General features: G+C 43.6%; 1 long non-coding RNA gene across 1 annotated transcript; it reads left to right on the forward strand.

Annotated features, from left to right (window-relative positions):
• The first annotated feature begins 1,178 nt into the window (after nucleotides 1-1,178).
• Nucleotides 1,179-19,786, forward strand: LOC143829913 (uncharacterized). Its single transcript, XR_013228281.1, has 3 exons — nucleotides 1,179-1,544; nucleotides 17,719-17,771; nucleotides 19,700-19,786. It is a non-coding gene; the product is annotated as an uncharacterized LOC143829913 (long non-coding RNA).
• The last annotated feature ends 1,264 nt before the right edge of the window (nucleotides 19,787-21,050 follow it).

Raw genomic sequence — 21,050 nt, forward strand, 5'->3', positions numbered from 1 at the left:
TGTGACTGCTGGCAGATTTTGCACATGTTCCAAAATCAGGCAGTTCTTCAGTATGTGGGGCCCAGGCTGTATATGGCCTTAAAAGTTAAAGCCAAAACCTTGAACCTGATCCAGAGTTCAACCAGGAGCCAATGCAGCTGCATAAGAACAGGCCTGATATGGGCTATCCATGGGGTTTTCATGAGAACCCATGCAGCTGTGTTTTGGACCTGTTGCAGTTTCTGGGTCAGGGACAAGGGCAGGCCAACTCAGAGCGAGTTGCAATAATCCATCCTGGAGGTGACCATCATGTGCATCATTGTGGATAGGTGTTCTGGGGACAAGTAGGGCACTAATAACTTTGCTTGACACAGGTCAAGTTATTTTAGATCTTGAATGGCTTCAACATCAGGCCTGGAGAGATGTTTTAACTGATGGGGTGATTGTAGTAGTATTTTAGTTTAATTTTAAGATTGTAAATGTTTTGACTTGCAAGACGAAATGTTTGGCCTTAAAGAAGGCTCATACAACCTTGTTTGTTGTAATATAAGGCCACAACTTTATTAACCAAAAAATTCCTTGCCAGAAGTGTTGGCATAGCAGAGTTTTGCAGGAGCCCCTGCAGCAGTCAGTCGACTGCTGTTATCCTTTCTTATGGCAGCTTCCCAGGCACCGTTCTGGTTCCCAGCTGGGAACACGAGTCCCTTTGCTGCCATGGTCCATGTCTGGGGAATAGTCCACCCAGGATGCCAGAGAGGGCACACACCTCCTCTGGCACCATCCTGGCCCACCTGGATTCTATGACAGTCCATGTCCTCCTATCTGGGCAGGAACCTGCTCACAGTTCGCCACCTCCTTAAGGAGGTCACAAGTTGGGGAGTTCACCACAAGATCAACTCTCCTCAAAAGGCGCCAACCCTGCCATCCAGCCAAAAAAATGAGGTCATCCGACCCTGTTCCCAGCAATACCTGTGCTATCAAGCCAACTGGTCAGAATGGCCGAGACCCTATAGAGCCAAATGCCATACCTGCAATCAGATAGGTGAACCCCATCTGCCCTGTACAGCTCCTCCAGCTCTGGAGCAATGGTTGGGTGACTGATTACCAGGCCCCCTTTTGCTGTATCATTCTGGCCACCACTTTATTTATCTTCCTGACTGTCCCATTCACCCTATTGCTGTTCAATGCTGCCCTCCAAACCTGGAGCTTCACTATGTCAGACCAAATGGTGGTCGTTCCTGGAATTCGGCACCCCAACTGGACCAGGTCAGCAGCAATCAGGTTAATTAATTGGATGCCTTTAGTTACTGACGTATCATTTCTGCCCACATGCAGGATAACAGCCATTAGAAGGCCCGCCTAGTGAACTTCATGGTCTACCACTTCCAGCATTGATGGCCATTGGAGTCCTCGGTATCCAGGCTACTGGAGATGGAGGTGATCTTGCAGGCCCTGGTGTTTGCCCCATCCAACTTCCATGGCATAATGGTCTGCCCAAAAACATAGCCGTGCCTGACCACTAGCACCAACAGGAGTGTCGACTGGATCCCTGAAACGATTCACAGGTTAGTACTCATGCAGCAGACAAATTTAACCCAGGAAGACCCTGCATTACCAGGGCCCCAAACCCATGATCTGCTGTGGTGAAGCCCCATTGCAAAATGCCTGCGTGGCTGCCCCTATGCAGAAGGAGTGCATCCCATAGCACCCAGGCCAAATCCCCAGTTTCTTGAGGCATGCCTGTAGGATGACCATGAACTGAAACCCAGACAGGCACTTCCAATCTGCATGTATGAACAACAGACTTTGCACCCTGGGCCAAAGGGCCAGATAACCTCTTAACAATTGGACAGGGCAAGGGTTGGTACCCTGAGCCTCCAACAATATTACCAATATTACCTCTGCCCTTTTGATCTGTCTTTGATCTGGGTAGCCATACCCAGACCTTCCCATCTGCCAATGACACATCCCCCACTGAAAGAATGGAGGCTGCCTTGGGCTCCCTGGATGCAGCCAGGAATTTGCAGCTCCTGAATGCCCCAGCTTACACAGCACAAAAGCCGCCCTTGCCATGATAGCTTCATACTCATTATAGCATACCACAACTGCTTGCTCTAACAACTGGTGCAAAAGGTCAGCCATGATGGACCTCCTGGCAGGACCTCCTGTTTGTTCACCACTCTGACCACCACCTGGTTGTCACACCAGAACAAGATCCTCTTGTTGGCAAATAGCCTCCTCCAAATGACCACCACTACCAGAATGGGGAACAATTCAAGGAAGGTCATGTCCCTAAAAACTCCCCCCCTCCATTGTGTGTTCCACTTACCTGCATACCAGCGATTATCATTAAAAATACCAAAACCAGACCCTCCGGCCACATTAGAATGAACCTGCAGGGCATCCCCCAGCCAAAAAGGGCCTGACACAGGGATGTCCCATTGAATTGATCCACAAACACCATTCAGACCCACAAATCCTCCCTGAGAGCCTTGGTCATGCGAATGTGGTGATGCAGGGAGCGCACCCCTGCCATAGCACTGGCCAACCGGGAGCAAAAAGCCCACCCAGGTGATACCACCTTGCAGGAGAAATTAAGGAGTCCCAGGAAGACCTGCATATCATGCACTGTGCGTTTCTGTTTTCCCCACATCCCTCTAATGTAGAGGCTCTCAACCTGGGGGTCGGGAACCTTTTGGAAGTCGAACGATCCTTTCACAGGGGTTGTGGCAGGGCGAGCAGTTTGGCTGGGTGGGGCACTGCCACTGTTGCCACTCCTCCTGCAGGCACCCAGGCTCAGCTGCCAACCACTCTAGCAGCACCTCCAGCAGGGCGCAGTCTCCCACCAGGTGCTCAGCTCAGCTCGGCCTCTGACAGCAACAGCTCAGCCACCTTCTCCTCCTCCATGGGCTGCCTCCTGCCTGCACTGCACCACTAGCTCCCGCAACAGTTCCCGCTGTGCCACTAGCTCCCGTTCTCCTCATCCAGTGCCTGCACCCACCCCTCATAGGTGCGCAGGTGGCAGTTCAGCTACCACAGCTTGCCCTCCTCGTCCTGCAGCTTGCCTTGCATGGCTGCCCCTCCACCCACATGCCTCACCAAGCATGCTTGCCCTGGCAACTGGTGCTGCTTTGGGTCTGGCCCTAGCAGGGTAGGGAGCAGGTGGCTGAGGTCTGATGGCCCAAGCAGAAAGCTGGAAAGCGGCCTCTGCTGGACACATGTCCCACCCTGGCTCCCTTTTTGCTTGCTGCCATCTATGCAGGCCACACTTGAAATGCGCTGCCCCACTGCCCTGATTGAGAAAGAGAGGCTTTCCTTGAATCCTATCCCCTGCTGGAAGCAGGTCACCACCCACTTCTCCCATTCTCAGGTGATGCCCCCCACTGCCGCTTCTTTGGGGCCATCCCAGGCAAAGAGAGAGGGAGAGAGGGAGGAAGAAAACAGACAACAAAAAATAACCCGCTCCAAGAACACCTCCTCCCTCTTAGGACGCAGGGCTGGGAGTTCTTTTCCTGCCCAGCGCCACTGGGAAAGAGGGAACCGCAGTGCCTCAGATACAACTCCAGGCAGCCGGTTTGCACTAGAGGCAGCCAGCCACCCACCAGCCCCATCTCCTTGCCTGCAAAGCAGCTGAGAGGGGAGGCTTTTTTTAAAAATTGGAGCGCTGAGCTCTCTTGCGGCTTTGCCCTGCAAAAGAAGCCAGGCAAAGCATGTGGCACCTAATAAAGGTGCATCTGTGCCCCTTCCCGGCTACTCCTGGGTTGCCATACTGCCACAGAGCCACTCTGCGCATGTGCTCCAGGAGCTCCCCCTCCCTTCGACTCTTCCCGCCCACCTCACCTGCCATGTCAATGGCTACTCCAGGTAAATTCTTGCCGCTTTTTATCATACAAGATTATTCCTAATGTTGTAAGCTGTCCCAAGACCTTTTTGGAGAGGGGCAGCCTTGAAATCCAAGGAATAGAATAGAATAGAATAGAATAGAATAGAATAGAATAGAATAGAATAGAATAGAATAGAATAGAAATTCAGCAAGCAAAGCAGAAAATGGAGACTTAGGACAGAGATGGAATAAGAAATTTTGACTATGAAGTTATTTCCTTTGTAGATAGGGGTCAACTGTAATACACAGAATCCTGGCATAGTTGAAGGTCTAGAAAGATAAGGGGTTTACTTTGTTAATTATCCTTGATTACCTTGTGAGGAATGATGATAAAAATGTCCTACAATTGAAATAAATTTCAGACCCATTTTCTCCTCAACTCTTTTTCTTGTTGGAATTCAGTGAAGAAATGGCACATCTAAATAAAATAAAATCTAAATAAATTGTAAACATTAGTTCAGAAAGTTGACATGTTGGTTCCAAATAAGGAAAAAAGACAACATGTAAGATGAAGTTAAGAGCCTCTTGTGGCGCAGAGTGGTAAGGCAGCAGAAATGTTGTCTGAAAGCTCTTCCCATGAGGCTGGGAGTTCAATCCCAGCAGCTGGCTCAAGGTTGACTCAGCCTTCCATCCTTCTGAGGTCGGTAAAATGAGTACCCAGCTTGCTGGGGGGTAAACGGTAATGACTGGGGAAGGCACTGGCAAACCACCCCGCATTGAGTCTGCCATGAAAACGCTAGAGGGCATCACCCCAAGGGTCAGACATGACCCGGTGTTTGCACAGGGAATACCTTTACCTTTACCTTTAAGATGAAGTTAAAGTAAAAATAATTCATATAGACAGATAGCTAGATGATGATAGATAGATAAATGTTTTTGTATGTGTGTAGATATGTGTATATGTGTACACACACACCATTTTCATTTTATAACAACAACTTTATTCTGATAGCCTGCCCTTCCCAAACAGGCTCAGAATGGGTAACAACAAAAATCAAAACATTCAATACACACTAATCCAATAAATTATAAACAGTAAAACATTCATTACATAGTTTAAAATAGGTTTTAAAATGAATTACTTAGGTTAAAAGCCATGTGCATAAATGGTCTATGACTAGCCCAAAAAGATTCCATAGCAAAGTAGATATTCAGACTACCAAATCCTAGTAAAAAACTCTAACCATTAGATGACACTGGCTCTCATGCTGGTTCTGCTGGGGATATGTAGTGAATTGCCATTAATTCATAGATGACACCCAACTTAACTCTCCTGTTAATCTAAATCTGGTGAGAGTGGCTGTTCAGAACTGATGGATAAAGGCATTTTAATGAGCTAATAAATTGAAGATTATCCTGTTAGGATTGAAGTACGTCTGATCAGTACAAATCCAAGTATTGGTTTGGTTAAAATACCCCCATGTGTGAGAGATTTTTTCCTTAGACAGTGGTGGTAAACAGAATAAAAGGTAGCCTAATTTGATGCAATATATGGGCTTGTCTTAAGCCAATCATTGTGTCATGTAGAGGAATGCTTATCAGTCTTACCGAATCCTGCAGCCCTGAGTTAGCTTGCTCTAGGTTCAATCATGATCCTTATCAGTTGGAAAAAGCCTGTATAATCTTCCAAAAGTGTTGTGATAGCCAATGAGAACAGTGTCTGAGAATCTGGTTGATAACATGAGTGGTGATAGCCATAATAAAGCGGAAGACCCGAGCCAAGTTATATGGTTCCATACAGATGGTACTTATTTATGAGAACATGGAAATTATTATGAGAACACCACTCATGTTGCCCTTAGGGTAAAATATGTTTAAAAGGTAGACAAAAACATGGAATAATTGTCTCCATGCCTCTATTCTCCCTTCTTATGAATGGGGCACTTCCTCTGACCATGAAAAAGGTAACATAGATATAGCATGGGATGAACCAGGTTTCTTTCCTGTTGCTGCTGGAGTGGATCCCTGAGCTAGTCCTTAGGTTGATATCTATGGAAGCTACTTTTGAAACTCAAATATAGAGCTTTTAATGATGTGGGCTAACGGCTGATTGGCTTAGGAGGATTATATGTTAGTGATTAAATCAAATGTTATTATTAGAAAACCATTTGCAACCACTTGCTCTGAATCTTTATGAACTGATTTACATTGTGTTGTGTCTTTCTCTCTCTCTACTAGTCCTGTTGTACTTGCATTGAAACGTAAGGGCTTAATTTTCTTCACTGTTTATGCCACTGCTTATATATGCAATGCCCTTGTCTTATATTGCTGGAACTACAAAATTTGAGTCCAATGGCACCTTTAGACTAACAAAGATTTATTCAAGGTGTGAGCTTTTGATTGCATGCACACTTCCTCAGACAATGGACCAAGGGTCATAAGAGTACAGCTATATGGAGAAAGTATCTGTATTCTTATGATTCTTGTTCCATTGTCCGAGGAAGAGTGCATGCACTCGAAAGCTCACGCCTTGTATAAATCTTCATTGGTCTTAAAAGTGCTATTGGACTCATTAGCTGCTTCAGACCAACAGGGCAACCCACTTGAATCTATTGCTGGTACTGGTTATGATCTGGGCTTTCATGGCTGCTTGATTACCTGTCTATGTAAAATTATGCCTCAGTGAACAGCTTAATTTTTTTCAGTTAAATTACCTGTCTATGTAAAATTATGCCTCAGTGAACAGCTTAATTTTTTTCAGTTAAATTACCCAGTTTATATTCCTTATTGCTTCAGCTTATTGCTTCACTAGGGCAAAATAAGATCCCGATTTACATTGGATGCATTTGTCCACTGAAGCAGTGATTTGTACTGGATTGGTAGGTAGACGTGCTGCAGATTTCCTCTGCTATATATTGTGTTCTTTTACCAATTTCGATGGTCATACCAACTGCAATCCTTCAATGGAAATCATGATTTGTCTAGAGTTATCCATATTTTTATTACATTCAACTTAATCACTGTAAAGTGTTTTACATGGGGCTGCTGTAGAAAATAGGAGCCAGAAGTTTTAATTAGTGCAAAAGACTGCATCCAGATTGAATCTTGGCATTAATTATAGAGATTGTATCATCCTAGTTTTACAGCAACTGCAGTGGCTGCTGATTCTACTTTGAATGATATTCAAAGTATTGATTGACCAATATTGTAACTCAGTATGAGGCTATTTGCCCTGACCTGGATGGTCCAGACTGGACTGGCCTCATTAGATCTCAGCTTTGAGCAGGGCTGATCATGGCTGGTACTTAGATGAGAGACCTCCAACAATGTCCAGGGTCACCTATGCTGTAGCAGGCAATGGGAAACCACCTTGGAAGCTTCTTGCCTTCAAAACCCCATGAAGGAGGAATAAACCCCATGAAGGAGGAATACTTTAAATCAGCTGTGACTTGATAGCCCTTTATATACACATAAGTCTGCTTCGTATGTTCATGCCAAAAGAAATGCCTTTCAGCTGAATTGCCCAAATTTTGGAAGACTCCCCATTCATTGATCTACCTGGGCTGAAACTTGTTAAGCCTGAAGTATTAGCTGAAGATTATTAATTTACATAGGCACTTTGCTGTCTGTAATTTTTTTCTTTTTGAGTGTTTGAAGATCTTATTATATGTACATATGTCTTATAAGCCCTTGTGGCATATATGTGCCTGTGTTGTCCAAGGCTATGGCCTTGGATCCTAAGCTGCTGTACCATTGGTGCAGTAGCAGCTCCGGCAGCAGAACAGCTTTTCCGTCTGTGATGGAGGGAGATTTTTGCCAGTTCTCGCCCTCCATTTGCTCCTCATTCTATTCAGGTCCACTGACCTTCATAAGAATAACTGAGACCTTTACTGCATGGGAAGCTCTGTGCCAGGCTGTCTCCTCATGTTTGAGCCAGGGCAGATTGACCTGCCTTATCCCACTTCCTCACAAGGGAGCATTTAGCCCATTGCACCTTGTCTACCCTGAATTTGTGTTCCTGCATGGCAGCCCAGGTGGCAAGGTTCTGCCATGCTGTGGGGTAGTGAGGGCCTTTTTTGTGCAGTGCAGTAATGCCACTTGGGGCATTTTCTGTCCCTTCTGGGATTCTGTGTCTGGGTGAGGGTGGGGAGAAGCTGGGCCAGGATGACCCAACTGTTCCCTTCCAGATGGCCCTGGCCCGACATAGGCTCTCTTGCCACTCAGGGCAAAAAAGGGAATACAGATCCATGGGGCAAATGAGAGCCTGAGTCAGGCCAGGCCTGGGATGGCCCCAAAATCATGCAGAACAGGGAATTTGCTCCACCACTAGATGAGTGGTGAGCCGGGGCAAATTCCTGGTGCATAAAAGGTCCGTGAGAGGCACAAAAGATTGCTATGAGGGAGAAGCAGGGAAGTTGCCCCCCTCTAGCATGACTCTGCTCTTGCTGCTTAGTATCCAAGTCATACTGCTCTAAAAGGATAACGAAAATTCACATTTCAATTCTGAGACTCAAATTTGATATCATCATCTGAATTTTGTGTTTCTATGTTTCAGATGTCAGATAAAGTGAAATGATGTTTGTGACATGTCTAATAGTCAGACATTGAAATGTATAGTACACCATTCATCTAATATTGGCAAATACTGGTTGCTAGGGATATCATTGAATTTTGTAGTCTTGCAAAGATACGCCCATTTCGGTTTTGCTCGTTGCCTGTGCAAATTGAACCCAGGTGTCTAATTTTACCAATAAGCTCTTAGCTTCCCTTTTAATTCCTGAAAATGTTCACCAGAACTGGATCTGACAAATTCATGTTGAATTTCTCATTAGGTGGCATCCTCTGAGACATGCAAAAATTCTTCCAGTAAATGTTGCAAATCTTATTTGTTTAACTTTCCTTGAAATTACTAATGTTTTGATAGGGCTCAGGACCCTCCAAGTATGCCTCAATTTTTCCTTTAGTCAGAATTTACTGGTATCCCTCTTGGAAAGGCGAACCAGAGAATTACCCACCCACCTTTTTTAGTCTTGCCAGTGTGGAGGGCTATTATCCTAAAGGCTTGCAAAACAGCAGTTAAAAGTTAGTAATTGAAAATGACACCCATTTCTATCAAAACAAAACTGGAAACTTGGGTCTCTCCCTTAAGCTTTAAATTCCAGTCACAAAGATGAGATAAATCCATGAGGGGAGGGGTTAATGGATATTACTGCTGGTTCAGATTTATAAAGAGTCAGAAGACAACAGACAGAAGGGCAAGAGATAACCTTCCCCTTGAAGAATGTTGTTCCACCAAGGCAGAACATCTCATTATTAACTTGTTTACAAGTTTCAGACTTTGCTGCATCGTTTATTGAAAAGCTCATTGATAAACACGATAATCATTTCTCCATCTCTGAGGAGGGTGTTCGGTCTAGAGCTGAGACTTAATTTTTGGCTAAAGCAAACTTTTGAACAAATTTGGGAGTCCCTTCTCAATGCCAAATGTCTAAGAAATTTCAAGGGTAGTCAAAATTTGAAATTTTTGTAGGGAAATTTGCCTATCTCCAAAGTTGTCACTAGATTTTTTCAAAAGTCACATTTAGATTGTTAACAAAAGGAACATGGAACCTTGTGGCAGATTCAACAAGAAATAAATAAACTCACCACAATGGAATGGCAAATATCAAATTAATTATACAAGTAGAACAGGTATACAAAACAAGTAGAACAGGTATACATATTTTCTTACAATTAGAAAAGGTATACAAAATGTATACATGATGTCTTATTGGGTAGCCCATGCTTAAACCTTTTTTGGCTGAAGAGTAAAGCCTTCTTATGACCTGTTTTTGGTTCTGACAACCAACAAAGGACTTGTGTTCCAACTTCTACACAAATTATAATCTACTTCCTATTAAAAGAAAGTTTTGCTGTTTGCTCCCCGGCAGAAGCTGTTGTGAAACAGGCAAAGCTCCTGAGTCCTGTTGGGAGTATCCACAGTTACTGTTCATTTATAAAGAAAATAGAAGATTGTTAATTGTGTACATTTTGTACATTTTTTTTTTACAATTTCTAATTGTAAAAAAATCTGTATACCTGTTCTACTTGTTTTGTATACCTGTTCTACTTGTATAATTAATTTGATATGTGCCATTCCATTATGGTGAGTTTATTTATTTCACATTTAGATTGTTAGGCAATTTCCTATTCAGATGAAATCTCTGTGGTATTTCAAAGAAAACCAGTGCACTTACTAAGGCCAAAATGTTTTTCAAAGGCAAGCCTAGCAGCAATTTACACTCCTATTCAAGGCCATTTCCAGGGTTCCTTTAAACATATTTTGGTGGTCTGAACAACAGAATATCTCATTTTGCCTGAGCGAAGACAATGAAGGAATGCTGAGACATTGTCATTTTACACCCTTAAGTCCTGCAAAGCATCATGATGTCATATTGAGTACTGGCCCAGCCATGGGAGTAGGGAGGAGGAATTGCTGCTTTGCAAGTAAGACAAGTTGTGAACAAGCACAATGTGATTGGGCCTGCAGTCCTTGCCTGCTTAAATACCTCTGCTGTGACATTACCCTTGAGCAGTGGGAAGCCAAAAAGACTTTCTGCAGCCTTGTCTACTAGGTGTGCATTGGAGGGCTTGAAACCTTGCCTGCACCCCCCTCTGCATAGCCCCCAAATATGACCTCTTAAGAGACCACACATGGATGTTTCTAGATGGGAGAGAATGTATGGAATGTTTTGCAATTGACAGTTTATGAAATTCCTTTCTTATATGCTTTTGGAACTTCTTTAAGTTAAAAAGAGCACAAGCCCTTCACAGAGGGAGTCAGAGTTCAGGAGATCACTCTCTTTCACAAACATTCTTTACTGGAAGAGGAGGAGGTGGAATTAAAGAAAAATAGAGATGTAGATGATGGATTTAATTTTCAATTGAGCCCTAGAAGAGAGGAAAGTGTAATCCTCTGGGGCTGAACAGTTCACAGGGCGGGTAATATAATATAGTTCCTTGAGCTTCTAAGGAACCCTATCAAGTGCCCATCAAAGCTTTGTGGATGAGAAAAACACTGGGATATCCACTGCAGTTACTAAGACCAAACGCTTGCTAGGCAATAGTTGCCTAGCTCCTTCCACTCATGGAAAGGAAGCACTCTAAACAGCAAGATTTAATTCTCTTTGAATGAAAGGAAAGAGCTATCAGTGAGAAAAACCACCATATACCATCTTGGGTCTTCAGTTCTCACTGTTACCTAAATTCATGCCATCATTCAGAGCCAAAGCAGATGGAATGCTGGAAGATACATGATGACTAAATGCCCACATTGTTTTGGGATGCAACAGGGGGAGTTGCTTAATTCTCACCCCTGAACCATTATCCCAGCCTTTACATTGGGGCCACTCTTGGGTGGGATGCTGTTTTAGATCAGGTGTGGGGGAAAGTATTTATTTTTCCTCTCTCTATACCATGCCCCATGCCCCCCTTCAATGTGTTAGACATAGATATCAGTTCCAGAATTTTGTCTAGTTTGGCCCACACATAATGCGCATACATTTCTGATGTAGTGTGTATAGAATACCAGCTAATGTCAAGGCACCATGACTGTGTCAGATTACTCTTTTAAGGAACCACATAAACAAAAAGGTGCCCCATTGTATCATGCTCAAAACTGTAAAGAAAGACACCTTTTCTGTAAGTTAATATAGGTGGGATGGACAAACAGTAGGAGAGAGGCAGGGAGAAGCCACTAGAATGCACACATGCAAAACATTCACAATTTGGAACAGTTTTAAGTGTTCAATACAAACCAAAAATATTTTTGAGTGTTCATTATTTGGCAACAAAACTGTAACTTAAATGTCAACATGCTTACCCCTCACTGCTTCCTAGGAGCCTTTTGGTGTAACTCTAAACACTTTTTAAAGACATAGGCTTAGTACTGAGTGGAATGCAGTAGATCAGTAGAAGTATCTCGAATTAATGTTGCACTGCAGTCCTTCACTAAGAAGGTCCTGAGGGGCTTCTGGTACCCAAGAACAACATTTGGGGGACTTGGTGGGCTGCAGTGGAAGGGGGCAAACAGGAAAAATGGATTATCCATGTTCAGAAAACATAACTGAATTTAAGACAGCATACAAACCACTATTTACTGAAAAACTGCCCAGTCTCTCACATCCAAATTGTACTGATGTTGTATCAACAAAAATACAGGTATGCCTACTGTATGGATCTTACCTGTATGGTAACTCAATCAAGGCAGCAGATAAGACTGGTATGTTTTTGCTCTCTTCTCTCATCCTCTAGTGGCCAGGTACAACTTCTGCCAGGATATTTGTGGATGTACTTGTGGATGTATACACAGCCAAAGTGTTACATATCCTGTATGCAATTTGTAATAATAGTCATGGGACTTTTCACTGAGGAGTGATTAGGCTGCTGGAACCTGCTAGCTGTGCTTCATTTTTATTAAATCCATCAGTCTGCCCTTTGACAATAGGAAAATTCACACAAGACAATGCAGAAGCTCAGCTGGAGTTTTCTTTCATCTAGTTATGATTTAAGTGTTTTCTTTCTTTCTTTTCTTTGTCTTTACATATGGAGCTATAAACTAAGTACCACCATGGGCCCATGTTGTTATTTCATGTGCAAACAAACAAAATTCCAGTGCAGCAACAGAAGGCATGAGCAGCCACACTGTGTTGAAGAAAGGAGATTACCTCTTTGCCTGGCTTCCAGGCAGCAAATTAAGTCATCCAGCTGACTCTTCCGAGGGAGAGGCAAAGCTTCAGATGCATCCAGAGTAGGAGGATATATTTGTAGAAGGATTGAGAGACGTGGGTGGGAAGTTTCATTTGTGAATCAGATGAGCATGTTTCTTTATTAGAGTAATAGAAATCTAGGGGTGAGGGTGAGGGATGGACACTACAATTAGGTCATGTAAGCTATTCCTATAAGTAGTCAGTCAGTTTGTGCCTATGCTGAATTCTTCAAACTCATTTAAACCATTCACATAAGACTGGATAGATTCAGACTGGATAGATTCATGTAACTGACTTACTGCCAATGTGTTAGTTTATAATGCAGGATTTCTTAGCCATTTAAATCATAGTGTGCTGTAGTGATTAGAGAGGGGTACTGAACTCATTTGTTATAAGGCCTGGATCTGACTTTGTTAGGCTGGCCATGAGTGCCATAAAATGTAATACTGGGTGCTGTAGATACAAACTTTATAACAATAGCAGCTGGCAAGTTCCAAGTTGGTGTGTCCTCACTGTGAGACCCCATAGGCTAGAGAGAGGGGTGCAAGGGAATATCCATATGGATAGACCTGGGGAGCCAGTGGTGCACTACTAAGAAGATGCCCTCATTCTGTCTGGAGGGGATAAACTCCTTCTCCAATCAGCTCTCACAGCCAATGCTATGAGCTTGGGTCCAAGGGTAAAAACATGAAGCATCTGGCTGCGGCAAGCACCCTCCTGCCCCTGAGCCACCATGGAAGGGAGCTTGGGAAGACAAATTGAACTAACCTTCCACTCCAGAAGTGGGACAGGGAAGGTGGCCTATGCATAAGGCAACATGTATTGTGGGATCCAGGATAACCAAAGCCCAATAAGTCCATGCCACAGTGGCCACCTCTAGCCAAGGCTGCCAGGCAATCCATGGTGGAGGGTTGAGCCAAAGATTGTTGACAAGCTGCACTACTCCCATTTGGTGGTAGTCATTCCAGACTGAAGGCCACTGGATTGTCTTATGTGGAAACGGGCATTGCATGTAGCAGAGGCCCCAGGCCACTTAGACCATTTCTGCATTAGGAGACAAACTTCATTTTAGACTTGCTTTGGATTTCCTTTGGATGCTGTTGGTCGACTCTAGGTTTTCTGAATTTGGGGTTTCCTCCCCTTGTTTCCCAAACTGAAATTTACCACATCTCAGTGAGACAGAGGCAGCCTCCCATAATGCTTTTCTCCTTCCTTCCTTCCTTCCTTCCTTCCTTCCTTCCTTCCTTCCTTCCTTCCTTCCTTCCTTCCTTCCTTCCTTCCTTCCTTCCTTTTTTTTTTTTTTGCCAAACTGGTCCTTGCTCGTGCCTTTGATTTCATTGTTCCCCTTAATTCCATCATTCTGCCCCCTCAATTGCCTCCCCTTCCCCCCCTCCCCCAAGTATATGGACATGTTTTCTTTAAATGGGTCATCACATTACAGTGCTGTTGCTAGAAACAGCATTGCAATGCAATAAAGCATTTTCTTTAAGCTGATGTTTTGGGAGGGAGGAAGAGGTAGGATGGTATGAGAAAACGGGTATGCACAAACAACTCAGATGGCAGCCGTGGGGAAAAAACTGATTGTGTGCATTTCTCCACTTGGCAGCCCCGAATTAGATTCCATCTTGACCAATTACATTACTGTAATTGGGAATTTCCAAAAAGCATGGTAAGTCAGAGGGATATTTGGGTCTGTGCTGGGAAAGGTGGATTTTAATGTAGATATGGATGAATCATAGAATCATAGAATCATAGAACCATAAAGTTGGAAGGGGCCATACAGACCCTGTAGTCCAGCTCCCTGCTCAACGCAGGATCAGCCCTAAGCATCCTAAAGCATCCAAGAAATGTGTGTATCCAACCTTTGCTTGAAGACTGCCAGTGAGGAGGAGCTCCTTAGGCAGCGTATTCCACTGATGAACTACTCTGACTGTGAAAAATTTTTTCCTGATATCTAGCCTATACTGTTGTACTTGTAATTTAAACCCATTACTGTGTGTCCTTTCCATTGCAGCCAATGGGAACAGCATTTTGCCATCCTCCAAATGACAACCTTTCAAATACTTAAAGAGGGCTATCATGTCCCCTCTCAACCTCCTTTTCTCCAGGCTGAACATTCCCAAATCCCTCAACCTATCTTCATAGGACTTGGTCCCTTGGCCCAAGATCATCCTCGTCGCTCTCCTCTGTACCCTTTCAATTTTATCTACGTCCTTCTTGAAGTGAGGCCTCCAGAACTGCACACAGTACTCCAGGTGTGATCTGACCAGTGCAGTATACAATGGGACTATGATATCTTGTGATTTTGATGTGATGCCCCAGTTGATACAACCTCTCTTCTGGGCTTGGTCCCTTGGCCCCAGATCATCCTCGTCGCTCTCCTCTGTACCCTTTCAATTTTATCTAAGTCCTTCTTGAAGTGAAGCCTCCAGAACTGCACACAGTACTCCAGGTGTGGTCTGACCAATGCAGTATACAATGGGACTATGACATCTTGTGATTTTGATGGGATGTCCTGGTTGATACAGCCCAAAATGGCATTTGCCTTTTTTAGCAGTGCATCACACTGCCTGCTCATGTTTAGTTTACAATCCACAAGTACCCCAAGGTCTCGTTCACATACAGTGTTACCTAGAAGTGCATTCCCGATCCAGTAGGCATGCTTTTCATTTTTCTGACCCAGATGCAGAACTTTACACTTATCTTTATTAAATTGCATGTTGTTCTCTTTTGCCCATTTTTCCATTGTGTTCAGATCTCATTGAACTCTGTCTCTATCTTCTGGAGTATTTGCCAGTCCTCCCAATTTGTTGTCATCTGCAAAGGGACAAAAAAGGAAACCAGGTTGGTCTGACAGGACCTGTTGGAGACAAATCCATGCTGACTTCCTTGGATCACCAAATTGTCCTCCAGATGTTTGCAGATCGCTCCCTTTAATATCTGCTCCATTATCTTACCCACAACAGAGGTCAGACTCACTGGTCTGTAGTTTCCCGGGTCATCCTTCCTCCCTTTTAACGTTTGCTCTCTTCCAGTCCTCAAGGACATCTCCAGTCCTTAAAGAGATCCCAAAGATGATGGACAAGGGTTGTGCAAGTTCTCTGGAAAGTTCTTTGAGCACTCTCGGGTGCATTTCATCTGGCCCAGGGGATTTGAACTCATCCAGTGCAGCTAAATGCCTCTCGATAACCTCTCTGTCCATGTCAACCTGCCACCCAGACACTATCTCTTGGCTACTGCCATCTCTAGATGTGCCTAAACCCTTTGACCTGTGGGAAAAAACAGATGTAAAACAAGTGCTGAGCCTTTCTGCTTTCTTTGCATCCTCCATTAGAGTTTGTCCATCCGCACCCAACAGTGGGCCTATTGCCTCCTTCACTTTATGTTTGCTCCTCACATAACTGAAAAATCTTTTCTTGTTACAGTGGGCTTCCCTGGCCAATCTTAGCTCATTCTCAGCTTTGGCCTTTGGCCTAAGTTGGAAAAAGTTTTTGATGGAAAACTCGTCTCTTTAAAAATGCAAATCCAAACAATATCACTAGTGCAGAAATAGCCTCAGTGGCCAGTATAGCCAGCAACTGCTGGCCCACACATGACTCTTAAGGTTGCAGCTGCCTACAGCTGAAGGCTGCTGGGTGTTCCATGGGGGAGAGAAGCCTGACCAAGCCTCATGTTAGGTGACAGAAATAGGTCCCTAATGTGTGGAAGCAACTGCTGAGGAATGTTGAAAGGCAGCCGCTGAAAGGCAGCCACCACATAAGAAGGTGCAAATATGGCAGTTACACTAACCACCAGCTGAGTATCCCCTGTGCACTCCCACATGCAAACTCCAACCCCCACAGCTATCCCAGACAGCATTCCTGGAGCCACAGGTTGAGCAGAGAGGCCTGCGACCTTGCCTTGGAATCGTTTAAACCACCGGGAAAGCAGCTGTGGCAACACCCAACTTTTGAGTGAGGCTGCCACTGCAGTGAACGGGTTCTACTGGCCTGCTACAAATGAGGTTGTTCTGCCACTCTGAAGCCATGATCAGGAGTGTCTCCCACCGAGCAACTTTCTGTTCCCTCCATCACACCAGTTGCTTGTGGACCTTTTGTTTGACACCCCTGGATGAGTTTCAGACTGGGATCTGGGAAATCTAGGTCTGAATGCCATGGAAGTCAACTGACAGGCATTAGGCCAGGCACAGATTTTTGACTCAACATACCTCACAAAGTTGTGGGGATACTATGGGGCAAAGAAAATTATGTAAGCCTCTTTGGGTCTTCATGGGGAGAAAGACAAGGTATACCTGAAATAATTAGGGCATCAGAAAATCCCACTATTGTGTGTTTTATTTGTTCGAAGTGCTCAAGGTCTTCAGGGATTCCCCATTAGTCAGCTATCTTTCCTTCATTTCTTCCAACTTGCTATTATCACTAGATGGCAATATATCCCTATACAGCCCTTCTCCTCTGGCAATGGACTAGTTTATCTGTAATGAATAAGTGCACTTCAGCTTCACTGCAGATGGCACCAAAATCTTAACCAGGTTAAAAATGGGGGTCAACAACCATTTCCTTAGGGTGATGAAAATTCTATGGCCTGTGAATGTTTCAGTCTCCTGAGATCCTAACAGAAAAAAGGAATATCCATTCTTTGTGACCCTCAAGTGTATGCAACCAAAATTACTAGGGTCATGCGCAAGCTTGAACAAACCGTAGCAAATCATTTGGCAGCCATTGTCCTGCCCTTTGCTATTTCACACTGTTTTGCCACACCAAACATGACAAGCAGGACCTTGATTTCAATGACTGGAAATATTCTTGGATCTGAAGATGATATTCTTTAAGTGCAGCAGCAGCTCCTCTAATGGAAATGTTTTTTCTGAGTCTTAGGGGATGGTGATATAGAATTGTGATAAATAAATAAAATCTGTTGATCAGGGCAGAATGATTCTGCCATGTCTCCTACCCCTGCTGCTGCGGACTCCCAGCTGGTCCCCCATGCTATTCCTCCAGATTCACTGACTCCCTAGATGCAGAGTTTGGGGGGGGAGGGCGGGGAATAAAACTTCACTGAGAGAAGGGATACTTGTTTTGCCTTCCAGGAGTCTCTTTTGTTCTTAACTTGCTAGATTGGAGGTGGATGCCTTATTAAGTTACTTAACAAATTTCATGTTTGTTCCAGTGCTTATAGAAACTCCACACGAGCCTGGACCCAAGTCACTGAGGAAATTAAAGGTAAGAACTGGTACTCTAAATTGTGCTCAGAAATGGATTGGTAGCTCGTGCTGCTCCAGACTTCCACACTCACCTGGCTGCTGCTTATTGTGACCAGTTGAAGTTCCCAGCTTTCTAAAGCAGCCCCTCATAAAGTTTATTAGAGTACTCTAACCTGAATGTGATCAGAGCATGGGTCTCATTGGCCACATCATTGCTTCCAAGGAGTGGCTGTAGATGAAGGTGACAATAGTACCATGAAGGGGATCTGAGCCATGAACAATAGGCCAACATCCAGCGGCAACCCCAAGTTATAAATTTGCTTCTTATGAAACTGCTGGCCCTTCCAGGACAGGCTGACTCCTCAGACATTGTAACTGAAAAACAGGATAGAGCTTCAGTTTATTGGCTATAATCCATCATATATTTTCACTGGTTTTTTTCTTCATCTTCCTTCTGATTTTCTGGACTAGGGCTATTGAATGGGATCCAAGCATTGCTCTCAACTTACAGATTTATTACCACCACTTACAGACTAGGGTTCCATCTTCAACTGGAGCCTTAGGTGTGGGAGCCATAGTTTGAGCTTTTAAATGGTTTAGTTCACTTTCTTTCCCTTCGTTTTCCCCATCTTACACTTTCCCTATTTCTTGGTCACCCATCATCTTTATCCCTTTTCCCAAATATTAAATATAAAAAGGAAATAATAGAGGTGCCATGAGTATAACATAACTGAGATCAAGACCTACCAGCTGTTTTACAGCATGCAAATTTAAACAAGTGGCCGATATACAACAAGGCAGCCTGCTATATAATGGATAAATTGATGCAATGAAATGGAAGACATAAGTCCTTGTCAAGTGTGACATTTCTGGCACTCTTATCTCATGCACCAGAATGGAGTTGTCTTGGTGTGATTGCCTTTCAGTGTGAAAAGTGAGCATACAAATATTTTGCAGTACATGTAAATGTATACCCTCATCAATTTGGATTTCAGGTGGCATATACCATAGAAAGAAAATATGTCCATTGACAATTTCACAGAAAATTACGATTGTGAATATTGAGGATGATTTTGTGTAGAGCACTCTCTCAGTATGCATGATAGGAACACCTGAAATATCTGGAAACGGCCATCTAGTAGCCTCAGTCTTGTAGACTGTAGTACCTGAATTACCCTCAGATTTCAGTAGTGCTACTTTTGATTTTATTACAAGAAAAATGACATTGTCAAGTTTTTTGATTGGGAGGAAAGAAAGAGATAAACCAATACTGAAAAAATTGAGCGATGTGACCTTTTCTTGATATACACTGACATGCAGAAAGAATGCGCCTTTCTGAAGTGTGTTTCAGGCTGCCCGGCTGCCATTCAGCTGCTTTCTTTGGGAACTCTCCAGAAAGGTTCAGTTGAATCTGATACAGAGGGGGTATAGCAGTAATATCAGCCCCAGCAAGGGTCATGAGTGTTTGCTGAGCAAAAGCTGGCATTGTGTTTGTTTGTTATTATGGTCCTTCATCTTCTTCTGAAACATTAGCTTTTCTCCATGGGTGGTGACAAGACACCAGGCTAGATGGACTAGTGATCTGGTGTCTCCTCAAAAAAGATCTGAAGTTCTTTGAAATAGATGAGGGCACTTCCAAACCACAAATTATTTCCAGAAACTGGAGGGAGAACTTTGGTGAATGAGTAAAGGGAAGGCCTGCACATGGCAAGCCTGCTGCAGAAAGGGTGTGTGTGTGTGGGGGGATCCTCTGAGGTGAAGTCATTGTTCAAAAAGCAGTCTTCTTACAATTATCTTTTACCAGAACAGTTCAGATCCAGAGATTCATGAATATGGAAGTGTATGGACCAGTCATAAGAAATCCACGTACACCGTACGTATGAATAGAAGAATCATACATTTGTGTCCTGTGACATAATTTTTTTGTATTTATCTTTTGTCATTTAGGTCCATGGACTCTGTTCCAGTGCTAGGCTCGAGCAAGACACTTTTTCATAGAAGAGAGAATTAAATGATTGCTTTAGCAGCCCCACCGTTCATTAAACTTTGCTTAACTTGTGCAACTCTCTCTGGCTCCTCTTTCTGGCCTTCACCTTTGAGCAGTATTGATTAGTTGGTACCTAGCTTGGCATACAATCCCATTTTGTGTTAGATCTTTCACTTTGCTGTCTAACAAATGGACTTTTGTTAACTCTTTGGAAATTCTCAAGTCACATAAGGCAATGCTTCTTTTAAGTTTCCTAATATAGGTTCTTTTCAATTGTAGAAAAGAGATTCCTCGTTTTCACCTAGCTAGCTCCCTTATAATTCCCTTATCATTAACTGCGTACACATCTATTAAAGACAAATATTTCACTCTATGCAGAAAATTAGATGTCTGGGATAAGGTTTTCGCTTCATTCCCCCCCCCCCTGCATAATATGTTTGGTTTCTATATGTGACTACTATTTTTCTTTAGAGGAGAATTCAGCCATGAGGTGTTCACATAGGTGGCAGAGCTCAGATTTAAGGCTACCCTTTCAGTGAGAACTAGGCCTTAGTGGCATAGGGTTATGCCAACCTAACTGATTTAATGTCAGCTGTACATTCCTTTCAGAGGCTGTGCATACAGTTGTCCCCCTATTTCTGCCTACCTTTATCTGATGCTGCTACATATCCTGTTAACTGTGACAATGCTGTCCTGAGTGGTGCATGGTCATGATGTTATTCAAGGCTCCAGAACAATGCCACGGGTCACAGAACTGCTGGGACAAAGGAGTCATTTAAAATGTATTTTATTGTGTCACCTATTAACTCTTGCTTGCCCATGGTTGAATGTGGTACAGAATGCTGATGAAGGAATTATTTAGGTAGATCCCAGACCTCATGGTTCCCAAGCCAACCTGTCTTTCATTTTAGTTACTGTAGTTATATATTACAGAAACAAGTAACATTGGCCTTTTCAACATAGGTTATTTGCCCTGGGATCGATACTGCTGGAAAGTGGGGGTTTCTTCTACAGTCTTTCCCAAACATCCTTTGCACTGAAATTTTGGGGATGACTAGCAAAGGTTGCCATGTAAATAGGGGAATTTGGATTTTCCCAGCCTTGCACATACAGTAGCCATTTCCCTGAGATGACCATTTCCTTCCACTAGGGGACTTCTTTATTGTTGTTTTCAATCACCTAATGAATACCTTTGTATCATTACACTCCCTCTTAGATACACACCTTAATGTGGTGAGGGATTTGTGCATGTGAGTGAAGCTGAGAGAAATATTGTATGGCATCCAAACTCTGTCAAGAGGCTAAACTTTT

Source organism: Paroedura picta, chromosome 2 (assembly GCF_049243985.1).
Source record: "Paroedura picta isolate Pp20150507F chromosome 2, Ppicta_v3.0, whole genome shotgun sequence".
Classification (NCBI taxonomy): domain Eukaryota; kingdom Metazoa; phylum Chordata; class Lepidosauria; order Squamata; family Gekkonidae; genus Paroedura; species Paroedura picta.